Consider the following 20425-nt stretch of genomic DNA (forward strand, 5'->3'; position numbering starts at 1 on the left):
AAAGTACTTCTGGGATGAGCAGCATAAAATCTATTTTACTTGAGATCTTGCCAGGTACTTGTGACCTGGATTGGCCACTTTTGGAAACAGGATACTGGGCTTGATATGCCTTCAGTCTGTCCACTTATGTTCTTATGCTAAAAATTAGTGTATGTGTTTATGGTGAAACTATATTTCAGTCCTTGAATTGAAGTTTTAACTTCCAATTGACTTCACTTTGAAGTCATTTGGAAATTAAAAAGCAGTCCCCTGAGACCACAAGCTGGTAACATCCGTAAAGAGGTTTTCAAATTTGGGAACCCACAAACTTTGGTCCCACCTAACCTAATACTGCTATCACCTGTGGAGGCTGGTGCTGGTGCAAATTCAGCAATTGTGCGTTTTTCTGGAAGCATACGGCTCTCAGTGAGTCTGAGCCACACAGTGCTTAAATTTACACTGTTCTCACAATTTCACGAGTTCAGGCACCCCGTGGCTCTAACTCAGGGGTGTCCAACCTCAGCCCTCACCAGGTCAGGGTTTTAGGATTTCCCCAATGAATATGATTGAGATCTATTTCTATACAATGGAGGCAGGGCATGCAAATAATCTCATGCATATTCATTGGGGAAATCCTGAAAATCTGACTGACTGAATTGTGGCCCTCAAGAACTGAGGTTGGACAACCTACTACTACTATTTAGCATTTCTAGAGCGCTACAAGGCATACGCAGCGCTGCACAAACATAGAAGAAAGACAGTCCCTGCTCAAAGAGCTTACAATCTAATAGACAAAAAATAATAAATAAGCAAATCAAATCAATTAATGTGAACGGGAAGGAAGAGAGGAGGGTAGGTGGAGGCGAGTGGTTACAAGTGGTTACGAGTCAAAAGCAATGTTAAAGAGGTGGGCTTTCAGTCTAGATTTAAAGGTGGCCAAGGATGGGGCAAGACGTAGGGGCTCAGGAAGTTTATTCCAGGCGTAGGGTGCAGCGAGACAAAAGGCGCGAAGTCTGGAGTTGGCAGTAGTGGAGAAGGGAACAGATAAGAAGGATTTATCCATGGAGCGGAGTGCACGGGAAGGGGTGTAGGGAAGGACGAGTGTGGAGAGATACTGGGGAGCAGCAGAGTGAATACATTTATAGGTTAGTAGAAGAAGTTTGAACAGGATGCGAAAACGGATAGGGAGACAGTGAAGGGTCTTGAGGAGAGGGGTAGTATGAGTAAAGCGACCCTGGCGGAAGATGAGACGGGCAGCAGAGTTTTGAACCGACTGGAGAGGGGAGAGGTGACTAAGTGGGAGGCCAGCAAGAAGCAAATTGCAGTAGTCTAAACGAGAGGTGACAAGGGTGTGGATGAGGGTTTTGGTAGAGTGCTCGGAAAGAAAGGGGCGGATTTTACGGATGTTGTAAAGAAAGAAACGACAGGTCTTGGCGGTCTGCTGGATATGAGCAGAGAAGGAGAGAGAAGAGTCAAAGATGACCCCAAGGTTTCGAGCTGAGGAGACAGGGAGAATGAGAGAGCCATCAACAGAAATAGAAAACGGGGGGAGCGGGGAGGTGGGTTTGCAGTTCCAAATGAAAACACAAAAGCTGCTCTAGAGCCAGCACCACAAGAGAAGGTAAAGGCGTGTATATAGAAGAAGAAAGGCAGGGAGCTACTACTGACCCCAGGGCTAACACCAAAGCACTTCCTTAGCTTGTGTGCTTGGAGAACTTCAGGGCCATGTGTAAAACTCAGATATGCCTGAGACATTGGATATTGGAGAAGACCTTAGACCTAGGTGGGAGGTATGTTAGTAACGCCATTAAATACTTCTATGTGATCGTCCCAGAGAAGTTGATTAAAATGTATTTGGCTAACATTAAATCCTTTGCTTTCCAGCAGAGTTCACCTTGTTTAAAAATGCTTCTGAAATGGGTGTATCTCCAGGAGATCTTTCTCTAAGGGCAAGCAGGAGCATTACCTTCTCATGTGTGGGGGACATCTATGGAGCCCTGGTGTGGATGCTGCCCACCATTCTCTTCTAGAAGCTTTTGGCTGGTTTTGGCTGGACCCCACTGCACATGCATAAGTGCTTTTCTACCTGCCCGACTCATAGTTGATCAGGGTTCTCTTTATTTTTATTGTGAGTCTAACGCGGGACCCATTTTCCTATTTTTAAATGTTTTTTTTTCCTTTCATTTTCTTTAGTTTACCGGTTCTTTTTTCATTTTCTGCAGCTCATGGCTTTCATATGCCTGGGCTCCATCTGGGTCTCTTTTAAAAAAGAAAAAGAGGGAACTTTTATTTTTAAAATTGAGCTGTTTGGAGGGTTGTCTGCTCGTCGATCATGGAGCTGATTCCAAGATGGCGCTGTGAATAGACGCACCTGTGTTTGCTCCTGGAGGCTGCTGTGTTTGTGAGTTTCTCTCGGTGCCTCTGTAGCCTCGTTAACCATGGGGAAGCGGAGGGGGAAGGTAAAGGAATTTCCCTCAGTTCCTGTGACCTCATCGACGATGAAACAAACAACCCTGCAATTTCCCAGGCAGCAACCGGGTCCTCAGGGAACTTCGACCCCCACTGCAGCTCTCGGCCCTTCGGAGTCGATTGAGTGTGGAAACGGGGCTTCCTTGAGCCCTGTGGAGCGAATTGCACCTCCCCAGCCTGGAAGAGAGTTGCTGGCTGTTCAAACAGAGACAGACGCCGAAGTGGCTCAGCTGGTCCTGTCTGAGGGTGTGACTGCAGCAACGGAGATAGATTCTCAAATTCGGGAAACATTACTACAACAGGCTTCAAAGGTATTGCTCAAACTATTGTTTCCAAGTTAGCTTGGGCTGATAGTCTACCTCAATCTCCTCCTGTGGCTAGTGGAGTGATTAGACCAGCAATTGTGACGCTGGAGTCACTATGGGATATGGTTTACAATATCCAAACCTCTATGCAAACTACTTTAAAGCAGAATTCTTCTGATATTGAAGTTCTTTCTGAGGCTGCCCTGCTTCAAGCACAAGTGACTGCACAGCAAACCCAGAAATTGGAACGTGTGGATATCAAAATTCAAGAAATGGGATCTAGAGAAACAGCTTTGGTTAAAGACAATAATTTCCTACATAAACGACTTGAATACCTTGAAAATCAGACTAAAAGGCTTAACCTTAGGTTTCTTAATTTTCCCAAATCGCCATTAATTTCTCCTTTGGAGATGGTTAAAAAATATTTGGTGGACATCCTGGGAATGGATAAGGACTCACTCCCTCCCATTACACGGGCTTATTATATCGGGAGTACTGGAGTGGTGGTGGGAAATCCCCCCGTAATAGGGGAGGGAATGAATCTTACCTCATTCCTAGAAAGCTCATTAGAAATAGTTACTCAGAGGTTAACTCTGCTTGCCACTTTCGCGTTGGAGCCTGATAGGAATGCCGTACTACGGCTTTCGTTGAGACACTTAGAAAATCTGTTTTTGGGCTCAAAGGTCCGTATCTTTTCAGATCTCTCACGGCCTACACAGATGAGACGAAGGGCCTTTTTGGAACTTCGCCCCAGGGTGGTGGCATTGGGAGCAAATTTTGTTTTGCAATTTCCTTGTTTTTGTAATGTGGTGCTTGAGGGTAAACATTTTCAGTTTGTAGATCCAAAACAGTTGAAAGAGTTTATTGATGCAAGAGTTGATGTGAATATAGTAAACCTTCCCTAATTTAGCAGGCTGGGGTCTGAACCAGAGGAAGCATCTATTGATTGATAATTTTTGTATCTTTTTTTTCTTTTTCAATTTCCTTAATCTTGGAATCAAATTTCTTTAACTTGTGGACAAATGGGCTGTAAAGATATATACTTATCATTTTTGTTTCCTAATGTTAAATAATGCCGATTGCATATTCACTTTATATGGTGATATATTGGAAAATTTAAATAATAATAAAAAAAAATTGAGCTGTTTGATTTTGCTGCAGCTGTCTTCCCCATGGTGACCCAGAAACCTTCAAGTGGATTCAGGCTGTGCATAGACTGGGCTAGGATCATGTCTATGACTGACCCACATGATGTGTGCCTAAGCTGTCTGGGCCCTGATCATAAGTCCTATCACTGTTCTTTCTGCTGAAATGCAGAAGAGAACACAGAAAAGTCAAGAGTCCCTGTGTGAGAGACTGTTTGGCACACCGAAGTCTGGTCCATCTGCATCAAAGGCATCAGTCCCTATGGCTTCAGGAGCTGTACCAGACACTGGAGGCACATTGACTTCGAAGAGGTCTCCCCTGCTTCAACGTCGGGCATCAGTAGTGCCCGCTTGGGCCAAGCATCATCAAACCTGACACTAAGGACTCGTGAGGACTCCGTATCAACCTTGGTAATGAGGGACCCCAATGCTGGGCATCGAGCAAAGGCAAAGAAACATCAGCATTGGTCCTCTTCGAAGCATGGTGCCAGGAGCTCTGGGGCATCAACATTTCCGGTACCCAAGAAGCATTGGCGCCATGAGAACTGCTTCCTCTATGAGGAAACGGTGCTGATGCACCAGTTTTCCCAAAGCCAGGACCCCACCTCTAATTTGGCTCCTACATCTTTCCAAGCTGTCTCCACGCCCTCCTTTACTAATGCCTGCCCTCTAAGAGCAGCTCCAGGTTATGTTTCAAGAGTATCTGGGGCGCATCTAAGAGTGATCTGGGGCGCATCTAAGAGTGACGCTGAGGCATCGAGGGCACTGGTACCAAGTATGGTGCCAGGCCAGCCCATTTTGGAGACCCATTCCCTGCCTGTCAGGCAGTCATTGATGCCAGCACCTTGTAAGGTGTCAGAGTTGATGCGAGCTGATACAGTGCTCTTGTCCAGCCCATCAGGGGGAGGAAGTGACCCCAGTGTCCAGAAAGGGACCCATACTTCAGCACTCTCACCTAGAGCCTGGTCACATGTCCAGTGGTCTGAGGCAGACAAAGACTTGGACATCACATGAAGAGTACTTCACTAAGTCTGATATGGACTTCTCTTGGGAGTCTGATGTAGAACCAGAAGAATCGTTGGAGGAGGGTTCTCTTGGTCTACCTTCAGACCCTTCACCTTAGGAGAGGAGGAAGCCTCTTCCAGAGGAGCTCTTTTGACCAAATTTTGAGGGAAATGGCAAAAGTTATTCCATTTAATTTGGACATGGAGGACGAGCCTAGGGCTGAAATGTTGGATGCTCGTGATTTGACTCCCCTCCTAAGGAAGCTGTGACAGTGCCCATTCACAACATCCTTAAGACTGCACAGATGAAGAATTGGGAGACCCCTTTCACTGTGCAGGTTGTTCCTAAAAAAGTGGATTCTATGTTTAGAAGGCTCCCAGATTCGAGAAGCCACAGCTTCTGCACCGTTCCCTGGTGGTTGAATCCATCCTCAAAAGAGCCAGAAGTTCAAGGACCCATGGAGGTAATCCAGAATAGAGAAAACAATGGGTGGTATACCGAGAATTTTAAACGATATCCAGAAGGAACTGGGAGCCCATGTTCTGTGAAAAGAAGGGTGATTTATCATACTTTTTAGCACCCAAGCGCGACTGAAGTATTCTGTATTAGTTATACCTCCCAATGTGAGTTTCTGCCCCAAATATAGGAGTTGCAGTAATCCAGATGAGAAATGACAAGGGAATGAATGAGGAGGCTTAGGGGTTTTAGCTAAAGGAAGATGGGTTGTTGGAGCCCTTCTCAAGTGGAAAGAAGAACTGTACATCATCCGCGTACATTCTATAGGAGATTTTAAGTCTTTGAAACACTTTCTAAAGCAGTACCATAAACAAGTTGAATAAGACTGCTGTTCCTTGTGGTTCTCCTTGTGAGTTTTGAAAACTAGTGTTATCAATAGAAATCAAACAAAATAAAACATGGAAAAGAAAATAAGATGATACTTTTTTTATTGGACATAACTTAATACATTTCTTGATTAGCTTTCGAAGGTTGCCTTTCTTCGTCAGATCGGAAATAAGCAAATGTGCTAGCTGACAGTGTATATAAGTGAAAACATTCAAGCATTACTATGACAGTCTGACAGGGTGGGAGGATGGGGGTGGGTAGGAGGTATGCATGGGGACATCAAAGCATATCATTGATATTCTAACAGGATGGATGTGGATAGGTGAGGGGTGGGGTGATCAACAGAGAAATACAGCTTTATGGTTTATAATGGGCTAGGAACCCCAGATCCTTGTTAAGTCCTTTCTGTTGGGTGTTAAAATATTCAATCATTCTGACTTCAAAGGTCTTACGTTCTTGTATGGTTTTAAAGTTACCTTTCAGGATTCTCACTGTGAAGTCACTGGTACAGTGTCCTGGTCCTGTAAAATGCTGACCAACAGGGGTGGGAGCCCTACTGGCACCAGTATTGTTCATGTGATGTCTATGTAAATTGAATCTTGTCTTAAGCATCTGGCCTGTTTCTCCAATATAGCATCCTTCGTTACATTTTTTACACTGAATGATATATACCACATTGGAAGATGAGCAAGTGAAAGATTCCTTTATTTTGAATATCTTTCCTTTGTGGATGACTGTGGGGTCCTGTGAAATATTTTGGCATAGTTTGCAACTGGATAAATTACAGGGAAGTGTGCCCTTCTGTTCCTTTTCAGTCTGTGTTGGAAGTTTACTTCTGATTAGCTTGTGTTTTAAGTTGGGTGGCTGTCAGAAGGCCAGTACTGGTGGGGATGGGAATATCTCTTTCAGTAATTCATCCTCCTGGAGTATAGGTTGTAGATCTCTTATGATTTTCCTCAGTTTTTCCAGCTCTGGATTGTATGTCACTACAAGGGGGATTCTGTCTGTGGATTTTTTCTCCTTGTACTGTAGCAGATTCTCCCTGGGTGTTTTGAGGGAGGAGGCAATATTCTTGGAGATTATTTTGGGGTTATAGCCTTTCTGTTTGAAGGATGCAGTCAGGCTTTTAAGGTGTCTGTCTCTGTCCCCTGGGTCAGAGCAGATACGGTGGTATCTTGTGGCTTGGCTGTAAATGATGGATCTTTTTGTATGTGAAGGATGGAAGCTGGAGTTGTGGAGGTAGCTGCATCTGTCTGTGGGTTTCTTGTATATAGATGTTTGTATACAGCCATCACTGATTGAGACCGTGGTGTCCAAAAAATTGACTTTTTCTGGGGAGTAGTCAATTTTGAATCTGATTGTAGGATGGTATATATTGAAGGCAGAAAAAAATTGTTTCAGAGTTTCTTCACCCTCCGTCCAAATCATAAAAATGTCATCGATGTACCGGTAGTATTTTAGAGGTTTGGTCTGGTGTGTATTCAGAAATGTCTCTTCCAGCTCAGCCATAAAAAGGTTGGCATATTGGGGTGCTGTCCTGGTGCCCATCGCAGTGCCCATTATTTGTAGATAGATATCATTGTTAAAGCGGAAGTAGTTGTGAGTTAAAATGAATTTGATTAATTTTGTATTAGTTTCTGGTGAGTATTGATGGTCCAGTGTGGATTTTTTTAGGAGTCTTCCACATGCAGCTATGCCATCCGCATGTGGAATGTTGCTATATAGTGATTCTACATCCATCGTGACCAGAAGGGTGTTAGGTGGACTAACATGGCTACCACACTCCTCTGCTTGAAAACTAGTGGAAACTGTTTCCAGTACTTTGACATGGAATCTTCTGCCTTGCAAATTGGACTGGAATCGTGCTAGTACCGTCCCACGAATACCAAAGTCGAATAATACATTAAGTAGAAGCAGATGATCAATGGTGTCAAATGCTGATGCAGTGTCTAATGTTGCTACACAAACGCTTACATTTTGGTCCATGCCAATTCTTAGTTCATTGACCATTGATAGGAGTGAAAGCTCCTCACTATGATATGATCTAAAGCAATATTGATAGTTGTCTAGTAAATTTCTGTCTTACACATTAGTTGCAGTAGGACCACTTTCTCAATAACCTTTGCTAGGAACGGTAACACGGATATTGGTCTGAAGTTGTTTAGCACCTCCACATTTAAAGATGGCTTCTTTAAAAGGGGTTTTACTGATGCTTCTTTGAGAGTCCTTCACTAAACATCCATCTTGTAGAGATTTGTTCACCAGGTTTTTTAGGAAAGGCACAATTACATCACACATCGATCTAAATATTGATGAGCATGTCTCTGCTGAGGCTTTTGTAGGAGAAAGGCCTTTTACAATCTCTTCTATGGTTTTTTTCATTTACCTCAGTAAAATTATTCCAGACATCACTATCTGGCATCTCAAAAGCTGGTAGTGACCATAGGTTTTCAACTTCAACATCCTCAGCTGTTTTCTCAGTCACCAGTGGTATTTTTAAGCTATCTGGCCCTGCTTCTAATTTCTGATACTACCACATGGCATAATCTTGCGGGTCTAAATTATTAGCCTGGTCTCCCTTTGTCCTATGAATTAGAAAATTTACTGTGCAAAACAGCTCCTTTGGTTTATTCATAGATGTTTTTAAATCTTCTCTTTATATGTGTTTCTTACCTCCTCACAGAGGCCTCTGTATTCCATTAGTTTGATCCTATATGACTCTAGGGTCTCTGTTTACTAAGGTGAGCTAGCGTTTTTAGCGTGTGCACAAAATTAGGGCACGCTGTGTATCCGTCCATAGGAATATTGTGGGCGCCTACACAGCGTGCGCTAATGGTTAGCACATGCTAAAAGCACTAATGCGCCTCTAGCGTGGCTTAGTAAAAAGGGCCCTAGGTCCTACGAATCTTAATCTCTGATGCTCTTAATGCTGTTCTAACCTGTCTTAATGCGGGTGTATATCAGCTGCAGGTCTCAGTCAAATTTTTAATTTTCATTATTTTTATTGGGGCAACAGAGTCCAGCGACTCTGATTGGGATTTACCCCAATGTTCAACCATATGTTCCTGGTCCATGTTATCAACTATAGCCAATTTTTCTGAAAAAGAATTTTTCAAGTCAGCCATTTCAGATTTTGGCCTAATAGGTAGTATTTCTCCTTCCTGTATCTTATTGATCTGATCATTCAGTGATAAATCAAGTGTCACTAAAAAGAGATCTGACCATTCTACTTGTTCTGCAGAAGGAGTTGCCAGTAGGGGCTTGAATAAATTCCGCGAGACAAAAACTAGATCTAGCATATGACCAGCACAATGTGTTGGTTTTTGGACTGCTTGTTTGAATTGGAATTGTTCTTAATCAGGCTCCAAACTCGCTGTTGACAGTAACTCGTTAATGGGCACTTCTCCTGGAACATTGAAGTCACCTAGAATGCAGACTTTTTGGAATCAATGGTTAACGACGAGAGAAATTCTAAAAAAAAAGGTGACCAGTCAGCTATTAATTTTCTAGGTGAACAGTAAAACAAGCAAAACGCAATAGCTCTACATTCAATGACCAAAAAATCAGCAAATTCAGAGGACTCTGTACTTTAAAACGTAATGAGTTTTTTTTCTAAATACAACCACTCCCCTTTTGTAGGATCTACACTTCCATTCCCATGTTTATTCATTAGGACAGCATTGTTTCACATTCACCAGATCTGATTTTATAAGCCAGTATTCTGTTGCACAGACAATATCCAATTTATATTGTAAAATTAAGTCGTGTATAAGTATGGTTTTGTTGCTCACTGATCTTGCATTCAGTTAGAACTTAAGTGCATATTTATGTCCAGTGTTTTCAGCGCTGATGTAGTTCCTAGGCTATGGTTATGGCAAGTAGAAAACTTTGATAAAGAATCATAGTGGCCTCTGCCCAAAATTATCTCAATGGGCCTGTACAGACACATTGTTTAAGGAAGTAGGGATCCTCTTAAACAAAATAATCTGTTCATATAGATAGCTATCTATTTTATTGCAAGTATTTTCTGCTCATGAAAAAAGGATACTACCCAATCCTAGACCCGAGGTCCCTGAACAAATATCTTACAAAACAAAAGTTAAGGATGGTTTCCTTAGGCGTCTTTATTCCACTCCCTTAAAAAGGGGACTAGCTCATTTGAGTTCCATGTATCAACACTGGTATGTCTTCGACTGTGGTTGCCCTATTTACACACTTTGTCTCCCAGGGTGCGTTCTGTTTTTCTGAACACCTTGGACTGCTAATCTAATACTACTACCTGATCATTGGTCAGTTGCACTGTTAGTCTCCCTGATATAGCTGGGACAGGTTTGCAGTATTGCTACTTGTTGATAGGGAGGGATGTTATGGGGGGGGGGGGGGAGAGTATGTGGGAGGGGGATACTGGTGGGAAGTGGGTTCAAGGATGCTATATTCTCGGCATTCTTTGTTAATTTTGCATCTTGTTAAATATCAATAAACCTATTTCAGTAATTAAAAGGGGGGGGGGGGGGGCTAGCTGTGTTCTCTGGATCTAAATAATGCCTACACTCACATTCAGATACATCCAAGCCACAGGAAATATCTGCAATTTGTCAGAGGGAAACAGCACTACCAGTACTGCCATTTGGCTTCACATTAGAGTCTCGGGTGTTCACAAAATGTTTAGTGGTTTTCATGGTGTATCTGCACAAACTAGGTGTGCACATGTTTCCCTGTTTGGATGATGGACAACTCAGAAAGGTGCAGAAAGATCTGTTCAACTATTTGGATGTTGGAAATACTAGAGATAAAGGCGTTGGGAAACAGTGATCATAACATGATCAAATTTGAGCTATCTGGAGTGAACTCATTAAGGAAATCTACTGTAGCAGCATTTAATTTTCGAACGGGCAACTATGATAAAATGAGAAAAGTGGTTCCTGTTTCTGGGTCCAGCAGAGCCAGCAGCAGCATGCAGAGGGGAACGTCCCTACGCCTGTCTTTTGCTTTCTGCCGCTACAGCCACAGTGAAGAGAGAAGCAGAGGATTGGTGCATGAGTACTACTACTACTACTACTACTATTTAGCATTTCTATAGCGCTACAAGGCATACGCAGCGCTGCACAAACATAGAAGAAAGACAGTCCCTGCTCAAAGAGCTTACAATCTAATAGACAAAAAATAAATAAAGTAAGCAAATCAAATCAATTAATGTGAACGGGAAGGAAGAGAGGAGGGTAGATGGAGGCGAGTGGTTACGAGTCAAAAGCAATGTTAAAGAGGTGGGCTTTCAGTCCAGACCTAAAGGTACCAGACTATCTAAAATGATTAAGCCAGTGGGAGGGGGAGAGGACAAGGAGACAAGATGGGGCAAAGCTGGATTTGGGGGATGAGGAGACAGAGGAATGCGTTTACTGCATTAAAAGTTTAAACGCTTGTTAAGCATTTAGCATGTTAACCGCTTTATTAATGCAGGAGTAGCCTAGTGGTTAGTGCAGTGGACTTTGATCCTGGGGAACTGAATTCGATTCCCACTGCAGTTCTTTATGACTCTGGGCAAGTCACTTAACCCTCCATTGCCGCTTGTACAAAATAAGTACCTGAATATGTGTAAACTGCTTTGAATGTAGTTGCAAAAACCTCAGAAAGGCGGTATGTCAAGTCACATTTCCCTTCCCTTCCCCTTAAATGTACAGCCCTAATAAGAATAGCCATACTGGGTCAGATCAATGGTCCATCCAGCCCAGTATCCTGCTTCCAGCAGTGGCCAATCCAGGTCACAAGTACCTGGCAGAAACACAGTTAGTAGCACCACTCCATGCTACCAATCCCAGTGCAAGCAGTGGCTTCCCCCGTGTCCATCCCATTAACAGGCTATGGACCTTTCTTCCAGGAACTTGTCCAAACCTTTTTTAAAACCACATACACTAACCACCATTACCACATCCTCCAGTAATGAGTTACATTGCTTAACTATTCTTTGAGTGAAAAAATATTTTCTCCTTTTTTGTTTTAAAAGTATTCCCATGCAAGTTCATTGTGTGTCCCCTGGTCTTTGTACTTTTGGAATGAGAAGAAAACTGATTCACCTCCACCCATTACACTCCACTCGGGATTTTGTAGACCTCAATCATATCCCCCCTCAACTGTTTCTTTTCCAAGCTGAAGAACCCTAATCTCTTTAGCATTTCCTCATACGGGAGCAGTTCCATCCCCTCTATCGTTTGTTCACTCTTCTTTGAGCCTTTTCTACTTCCGCTATATCTTTTTTGAGAGATACATTATATATTCCAATTGGGCCCAGATCTCCTCATGCTATAATTGTTTAATTTTAGAATATCCCCACAAACTATGTACAAATGTGCCTTCAGAATTACTACTTTTGGTCAGTGTTGGGCAGTAAAAGTAATATATTACTTAGTGATATATTTAAAAATAAGAGGCAATTGTAACAGTTACTTTCATGCAAATGTAATAAGATAACTGTAATCATTACTTGTTCCACTAACAATATATGCATCTAGCTTCTGCTACACCTGCACGCAAATATGGAATGCATTACCAAATGCCATAAAAACAATGCACGACTTGGCAACCTTCCGGAAATTACTAAAGACTAACCTGTTCAAAGAAACTTATCATAAAGACCCTTCATAAATGAACTGACACCAAAACTTTTACCAGAACAAGTTATCATTGATCTCTTTCTATTTGTTTACTATAATCACAATGTCATTATTGAACGTTACACATTACCCTTGTCCTCTTATACCTGAAATGATTTATCTATTTACTTCTAATTTATTTTATATTTTCTATACTTTAAATGCAATAATATTCTGTATTTCTCCTTCCGGAAATGGCGATCACCATTACAGCATACTGTAAGCCACAGTGAGCCTGCAAAGAGGTGGGAAAATGTGGGATACAAATGCAATAAATAAATAAACAAGTAATGTCTCGTTACTTTATATAGTCACAATAACGTTACTTTTATTAAACAAGTAAATAGTAGCATAGTAAGGATGGCAGATAAAGAACTGAATGGTCCATCCAGTCTGCCCAACAGTCATATTCATTCTCAGTTCTAGATTAAATCAACAATGAACCTGATATATACTTGATCATGCTTTTTCTTTGTTGTTTCTGGGACATAGATCGTAGAAGTCTGCCCGGCTCTGTCCTTATATTCCAACTACTGGAGTTGCCATCAAATCTTAGCCAAATCCATCTTGTCATTTGCGGGACACAGACCGTAAAAGCGTGCCCGGCACTGTCCTCATATTCTGTTGAAGCTCTCTCTCCAGCCCATCCTAAACCAGATTGCTGTATGTGGCAGTCAGACCGTACAAGCAAGCCCAGCATCAGCCTTAGTTGATACAGCCAGAGTTGCCATCTAAGCACCACTTGATATACAAACACATATGCAACCCTTGTCACAGTGTTTGGTCACCTTCACATACTATCACCTCAAGGTCTCTCTCCCTGTCTGTGCATATCAGCCTAAGACCAACTTAGTTAAGGGTTTAGCTTAGTACAGTTTGAGCTTATGAGGTAGAGGATTAAGGGTTCAGTTTAGTACAGTTTGAGCTTATCAGGTAGAGTGTAAACCTATCTGTTTACAGCCTTTATTTGTTCACTTTTTGGGGCTTGCTACTTGTTACCCCCCACCCCCATCTAGCCTCCCACAGTATTATGGGATCTCAGAGGTGTTCTTATTTAGCTGAGGAAAGCTTCATTTGAGCCACTAGATACCTGCTTCTTGAAGTACCTGGAAGATCTTATTTTTGGTAGCATTTACTTCAGCACATAGGATTGGTGAGCGCCCTTGTGTCTAATGTTTTAAATAGAGTGGTTCTATGCACCCATCTGAAGTGTCCATTTGATGTAACAAACAGGAAATCAAGCTAAGATGTTTAAAATGTCTGTTGTTTACAATAGAGAAGGAGAGAGGATAAAAAGGTATGAGAAAAGGGGGAAGTGAAAACCAATAGTAAGGGAAATTACAATTCTTGAAAAAAGGAGAATAGGGGAGTTGGTGGGGTTGAGTGTCATTTGTCATAACCTGCATCAGTCCTCTTGGCCAGTTGATTCTTTGTTAAAAGATTTTCAAAATAAGGTTTTCAAACAGGTTTTGAATTTGGAGAGAAGATTTTAGACAGAGGTACAGTGGTATGTTGTTCCATAGAGTTGGGTTCATAGTATTGAAGAGACTAGTCCAAGTAAAGTTGTATTTAATTTGATGAAAGGAAGGAACTTCTAGGAAGTGTTCATTTTGAAGGCTGGTAGAGGGTCAAGAGGTGCAAGCGAAATAGTTGGACACCAGAGTGTTGTATTTTATTAACTAGTGTCACAATTTTGAATGGGATCCTAGATGCGATCGGTAGCCAGCTTCTTGTTTCAATAGTGGGGTAATGTGATCCCATTTGTGAGCTCCTAATATTAGTTTAACTGCTGTTTTGAATTAGTTGAAGGAGGAGAAATGTATAGCATCCTGGGGTGGTGTTACAGGATGGAATGATAGTTCAAGCACAAAATCGATTATGTAGTCTAGGTGTCCAACTTGATGGTGCTTTAAGTATAAATCCACAGATCTCCTCTGTTGTGAAAATTTTTTTTTAATTGTCAGTCTAGTTCTTGGGCCATTTTTCACTCAGGTATTGTATGTTCTCCGAGGACAAGCAGGCTGCTTGTTCTCACGACTGGGTTGACGTCCGCGGCAGCCCCCACCAACCGGAAAAAGCTTCGCGGGACGGTCGGCACGCAGGGCACGCCCACCGCGCATGCGCGGCCGTCTTCCCGCCCGTGCGCGACCGCTCCCGCCAGTTACTTTTTTCCCGCGACTGAGAGAGTCGTGTTTTTGCAACTCTCTCGTTTCAGCCGCCGGAATTTTCGACCGCGTTTACGCGGGTCGTCGCTCTTGGCCCTTTTGGCCTCTTCTTCTTTCAGTTTCGTTTGTTATCCAAAAAAAAAAAAAAAAAAAAGAATTTTGCGCGTGTGGAGCACGCGCTCCTCCTTTTTCCCTCGCTTTCTAGCGGGGACGCCTCGTTGCGGCCTAGTGGCCGCTCGGTCGGTTTCAATTTTCGTGGTGTGATTTTAGCCACCATTGCCGACTTTGACTTCGCCGACGCGATTTTTTCCGTCGATGTCCTCGAAGGTCCCGAGTGGATTTAAAAAGTGTGGTCGCTGCGGCCGGCCGATCTCGCAGACCGACACCCACGCTTGGTGCCTCCAGTGCCTCGGGCCGGAGCACAATCTCAAGTCGTGTGCTTTGTGTCTCGGTCTCCGGAAACGGACTCAGGTTGCGAGGCAAGTTCTGCGGGACCGTCTTTTTGGAACTTGCGCCGGCCCCTCGACGTCGACCTCGACGGCATCGGTATCGAAGGCCGGTTCTTCGGTACCGGTATCGATGCCCGAGACATCGGCACCGATGGCAGCGACCCCAGGAGAACAGGTCCCGTCGGCCCGCCGGTCCGCCGGCGAGAGTGGGGTAGAGAGACCGCGTGGGCAGTCGGCCCCGGTCACTCCCTCAACTCGTGAGCCACGGGACCGAACCCTGTCGGACCCGGTACCTCGAGACCGAGGGGGATCGACCTCCTCCTCCTCCATGCCCTCCGGCACCGGTGACGTGCACCGGAAGAAGGACAAGAAGCGCCGTCACCGGGAGCCCTCGGTGCCTGAGGAGGTGTCGACGCCGAAGCGTCATCACAGAGAGGAGAGATCTCCGTCGGTGGTGGAGGTACCGACGCGTCGGGGTTCCGGCACCTCGGTGCCGTCTCCTGGCCCCCAGCAGCTTCTGGCACCGACACCCTTGCCGGCCCCACCGCCTTTCTCGGCAGCGGGCCTGGACGAGTGCCTCAGAGCCATCCTTCCGGGGCTCCTGGAAGGGCTGATGCGCCAGGCTGTGCCGGCGCCGGGGGTGCTTGCGCCCTCGGCGCCGATGACTGTGGCGCCGGCGAGCTCTAGCCCGGCGCCGGGGCAGTCGACACCGCCGCCGCTTGCGGTGCCGGTCTCGACAGCCACGCAGGTGGAGTCCCCGTCGACGTCGATGGAGGGAGCTCCGTCCCCGCCGGCGCGGGAGTCCACCGCTCGACGACACCGAGGCCTCGGTGCCTCGACGTCGAGCCGGGCCCGGTACCGGACTCAGCTACATGAGCTAATGTCCGATACCGAGGATGAGGACTCGTGGGGGGAAGAGGAGGACCCGAGATATTTCTCCTCAGAGGAGTCTACGGGCCTTCCCTCGGACCCCACGCCGTCACCGGAGAGGAAGCTCTCACCTCCTGAGAGTCTCTCCTTTGCCTCCTTTGTGCGGGATATGTCTATAAGCATTCCCTTTCCCGTGGTCTCTGTGGAAGAGCCGAGGGCCGAGATGCTCGAGGTCCTCGACTATCCATCACCACCTAGAGAGTCCTCCACGGTACCGCTGCACAATGTCCTGAAGGAGACGCTGCTCCGGAACTGGGTGCGACCATTAACTAATCCCACCATTCCCAAGAAAGCAGAGTCCCAGTACAGGATCCACTCTGACCCAGAGCTCATGCGGCCCCAGTTGCCCCATGACTCAGCGGTCGTGGATTCTGCTCTCAAGAGGGCACGGAGTTCGAGGGATACCGCCTCGGCGCCCCCGGGGCGGGAGTCTCGCACTCTGGACTCATTTGGGAGGAAGGCCTACCAGTCCTCCATGCTCGTGACCCGCATCCAATCGTACCTGCTCTATATGAGCATCCACATGCGGACCAATGTGCAACAGCTGGCGGACCTGGTCGATAAGCTCCCGCCGGAGCAGTCCAGGCCTTATCAGGAGGTGGTCAGGCAGCTGAAGGCGTGCAGAAAGTTCCTGTCCAGGGGGATTTTTGACACCTGTGACGTGGCATCTCGTGCTGCGGCCCAAGGTATAGTGATGCGCAGGCTCTCATGGCTGCGTGCCTCTGACCTGGACAACCGCACCCAGCAGAGACTGGCCGACGTCCCTTGCCGGGGGGATAACATTTTCGGTGAGAAGGTCGAGCAGATGGTGGACCAACTGCATCAGCGGGAAACCGCTCTCGACAAGCTCTCCCACCGGGCGCCTTCAGCACCCGCCCCCACGGGTGGGCGTTTTTCCCGGGCACGGCAGGCTGCACCCTATTCTTTTGCAAAGCGTAGGTACAACCAGCCGGCCCGAAGGCCTCGTCAGGCACAGGGACAGCCCCAGCGCGCTCGTTCTCGTCAACAGCGTGCGCCTAAGCAGCCCCCTGCGCCTCCACAGCAAAAGCCGGGGACGGGCTTTTGACTGGATCCACGGGAACATAGCCGCCCTACAAGTGTCCGTACCGGACGATCTGCCGGTCGGAGGGAGGTTAAAATTTTTTCACCAAAGGTGGCCTCTCATAACCTCCGACCAGTGGGTTCTCCAAATAGTGCGGTGCGGATACGCCCTGAATTTGGCCTCCCTGCCTCCAAATTGTCCTCCAGGAGCTCAGTCTTTCAGCTCCCATCACAAGCAGGTACTTGCAGAGGAACTCTCCGCCCTTCTCAGCGCCAATGCGGTCGAGCCCGTACCACCCGGGCAGGAAGGGCAGGGATTCTATTCCAGGTACTTCCTTGTGGAAAAGAAAACAGGGGGGATGCGTCCCATCCTAGACCTGAGAGGCCTGAACAAATTCCTGGTCAAAGAAAAGTTCAGGATGCTTTCCTTGGGCACCCTTCTGCCAATGATTCAGAAAAACGATTGGCTATGTTCCCTGGATTTAAAGGACGCATACACTCACATCCCGATACTGCCAGCTCACAGACAGTATCTCAGATTCCGCCTGGGCGCACGGCACTTTCAGTATTGTGTGCTGCCCTTTGGGCTCGCCTCTGCCCCACGAGTGTTTACAAAGTGCCTCGTGGTGGTAGCGGCCTACCTACGCAAGCTGGGAGTGCACGTGTTCCCATATCTCGACGATTGGCTGGTCAAGAACACCTCGGAGGCAGGAGCCCTCCGGTCCATGCAGTGCACTATTCAACTTCTGGAGCTGCTGGGGTTTGTGATAAATTACCCAAAGTCCCATCTCCAGCCAACTCAGTCTCTGGAATTCATAGGAGCGCTGCTGAATTCCCAGACGGCTCAGGCCTACCTTCCCGAAGCGAGGGCCACCAATCTCTTGGCCCTGGCTTCGCAGACCAGAGTGTCTCAGCAGATCACAGCTCGGCAGATGTTGAGACTTCTGGGTCATATGGCCTCCACAGTTCATGTGACTCCCATGGCTCGTCTTCACATGAGATCTGCTCAATGGACCCTAGCTTCCCAGTGGTTCCAAGCCACCGGGAATCTAGAAGATGTCATCCGCCTCTCCACCAGTTGTCGCACTTCACTGCTCTGGTGGACCATCCGGACCAATTTGACCCTGGGACGTCCATTCCAAGTTCCGCAGCCCACGAAAGTGCTGACGACGGATGCATCTCGCCTGGGGTGGGGAGCCCATGTCGATGGGCTCCACACTCAGGGTCTGTGGTCCCTCCAGGAAAAGGATCTGCAGATCAACCTCCTGGAGCTCCGAGCGATCTGGAACGCACTGAAGGCTTTCAGAGATCGGCTGTCCTGTCAAATTATCCAAATTCGGACAGACAATCAGGTTGCAATGTATTACGTCAACAAGCAGGGGGGCACCGGATCTCGCCCCCTGTGCCAGGAGGCCGTCGGGATGTGGCGTTGGGCGTGTCGGTTCGGCATGCTCCTCCAAGCCACATACCTGGCAGGCGTAAACAACAGTCTGGCCGACAGACTGAGCAGAGTCATGCAACCGCACGAGTGGTCGCTCCATGCCAGAGTGGTACGCAAGATCTTCCGAGCGTGGGGCACCCCCTCGGTGGACCTTTTCGCCTCTCAGACCAACCACAAGCTGCCTCTGTTCTGTTCCAGACTTCAGGCACACGGCAGGCTAGCGTCGGATGCCTTTCTCCTCCATTGGGGGACCGGCCTCCTGTATGCTTATCCTCCCATACCTTTGGTGGGGAAGACCTTACTGAAGCTCAAGCAAGACCGCGGCACCATGATTCTGATAGCGCCCTTTTGGCCCCGTCAGATCTGGTTCCCTCTTCTTCTGGAGTTGTCCTCCGAAGAACCATGGAGATTGGAGTGTTTTCCGACTCTCATTTCGCAGAACGACGGAGCGTTGCTGCACCCCAACCTTCAGTCTCTGGCTCTCACGGCCTGGATGTTGAGGGCGTAGACTTCACTGCGTTGGGTCTGTCTGAGGGTGTCTCCCGGGTCTTGCTTGCCTCTAGGAAGGATTCCACTAAAAAGAGTTACTTTTTCAAGTGGAGGAGGTTTGTCGTGTGGTGTGAGAGCATGGCCCTAGAACCTCGTTCTTGCCCTGCACAGAACCTGCTTGAATACCTTCTGCACTTATCAGAGTCTGGCCTCAAGACCAACTCAGTAAGGAATCACCTTAGTGCGATTAGTGCTTACCATTATCGTGTGGAAGGTAAAGCCATCTCTGGAGAGCCTTTAGTCGTTCGATTCATGAGAGGCTTGCTTTTGTCAAAGCCCCCTATCAAGCCTCCTACTGTGTCATGGGATCTCAACGTCGTCCTCACCCAGCTGATGAAACCTCCTTTTGAGCCACTGAATACCTGCCATCTGAAGTACTTGACCTGGAAGGTCATTTTCCTGGTGGCAGTTACTTCCGCTCGTAGGGTCAGTGAGCTTCAAGCCCTAGTAGCTCATGCTCCATATACCAAATTTCATCACAACAGAGTAGTGCTCCGCACTCACCCAAAGTTCCTGCCGAAGGTGGTGTCGGAGTTCCATCTTAACCAGTCAATTGTCTTGCCAACATTCTTCCCCAGGCCGCATACCCGCCCTGCTGAACGTCAGTTGCACACATTGGACTGCAAGAGAGCATTGGCCTTCTACTTGGAGCGGACACAGCCCCACAGACAGTCCGCCCAATTGTTTATTTCTTTCGACCCTAACAGGCTAGGGGTCGCTGTCGGGAAACGCACCATCTCTAATTGGCTAGCAGATTGCATTTCCTTCACTTACGCCCAGGCTGGGCTGACTCTTGAGGGTCATGTCACGGCTCATAGTGTCAGAGCCATGGCAGCGTCGGTGGCCCACTTGAAGTCAGCCACTATTGAAGAGATCTGCAAGGCTGCGACGTGGTCATCTGTCCACACATTCACATCTCATTACTGCCTCCAGCAGGATACCCGACGCGACAGTCGGTTCGGGCAGTCGGTGCTGCAGAATCTGTTTGGGGTGTAAATCCAACTCCACCCTCCAGGACCCGAATTATTCTGGTCAGGCTGCACTCTCAGTTAGTTGTTCTTCGTAGGTCAATTTCTGTTGTACCCTCGCCGTTGCGAGGTTCAATTGACCTGGGTTATTGTTTTGAGTGAGCCTGAGAGCTAGGGATACCCCAGTCGTGAGAACAAGCAGCCTGCTTGTCCTCGGAGAAAGGGTATGATACATACCTGTAGCAGTTGTTCTCCGAGGACAGCAGGCTGATTGTTCTCACCTTCCCTCCCTCCTCCCCTTTGGAGTTGTGTTTCATACTTTATTGCTTGTCATTCAACTGGCGGGAGCGGTCGCGCACGGGCGGGAAGACGGCCGCGCATGCGCGGTGGGCGTGCCCTGCGTGCCGACCGTCCCGCGAAGCTTTTTCCGGTTGGTGGGGGCTGCCGCGGACGTCAACCCAGTCGTGAGAACAATCAGCCTGCTGTCCT

At 46.8% G+C, this 20425-nt stretch overlaps 1 protein-coding gene across 1 annotated transcript in view; it reads left to right on the forward strand.

Moving 5' to 3' along the window:
• Positions 1-20425, forward strand: part of INO80 (INO80 complex ATPase subunit) — a 462811-nt gene that overhangs the window by 370484 nt on the left and 71902 nt on the right. The gene's annotated exons all lie outside the window — the stretch shown is intronic.

This window comes from Microcaecilia unicolor, chromosome 9, assembly GCF_901765095.1.
Source record: "Microcaecilia unicolor chromosome 9, aMicUni1.1, whole genome shotgun sequence".
In the NCBI taxonomy this organism is placed as follows: Eukaryota; Metazoa; Chordata; class Amphibia; order Gymnophiona; family Siphonopidae; genus Microcaecilia; species Microcaecilia unicolor.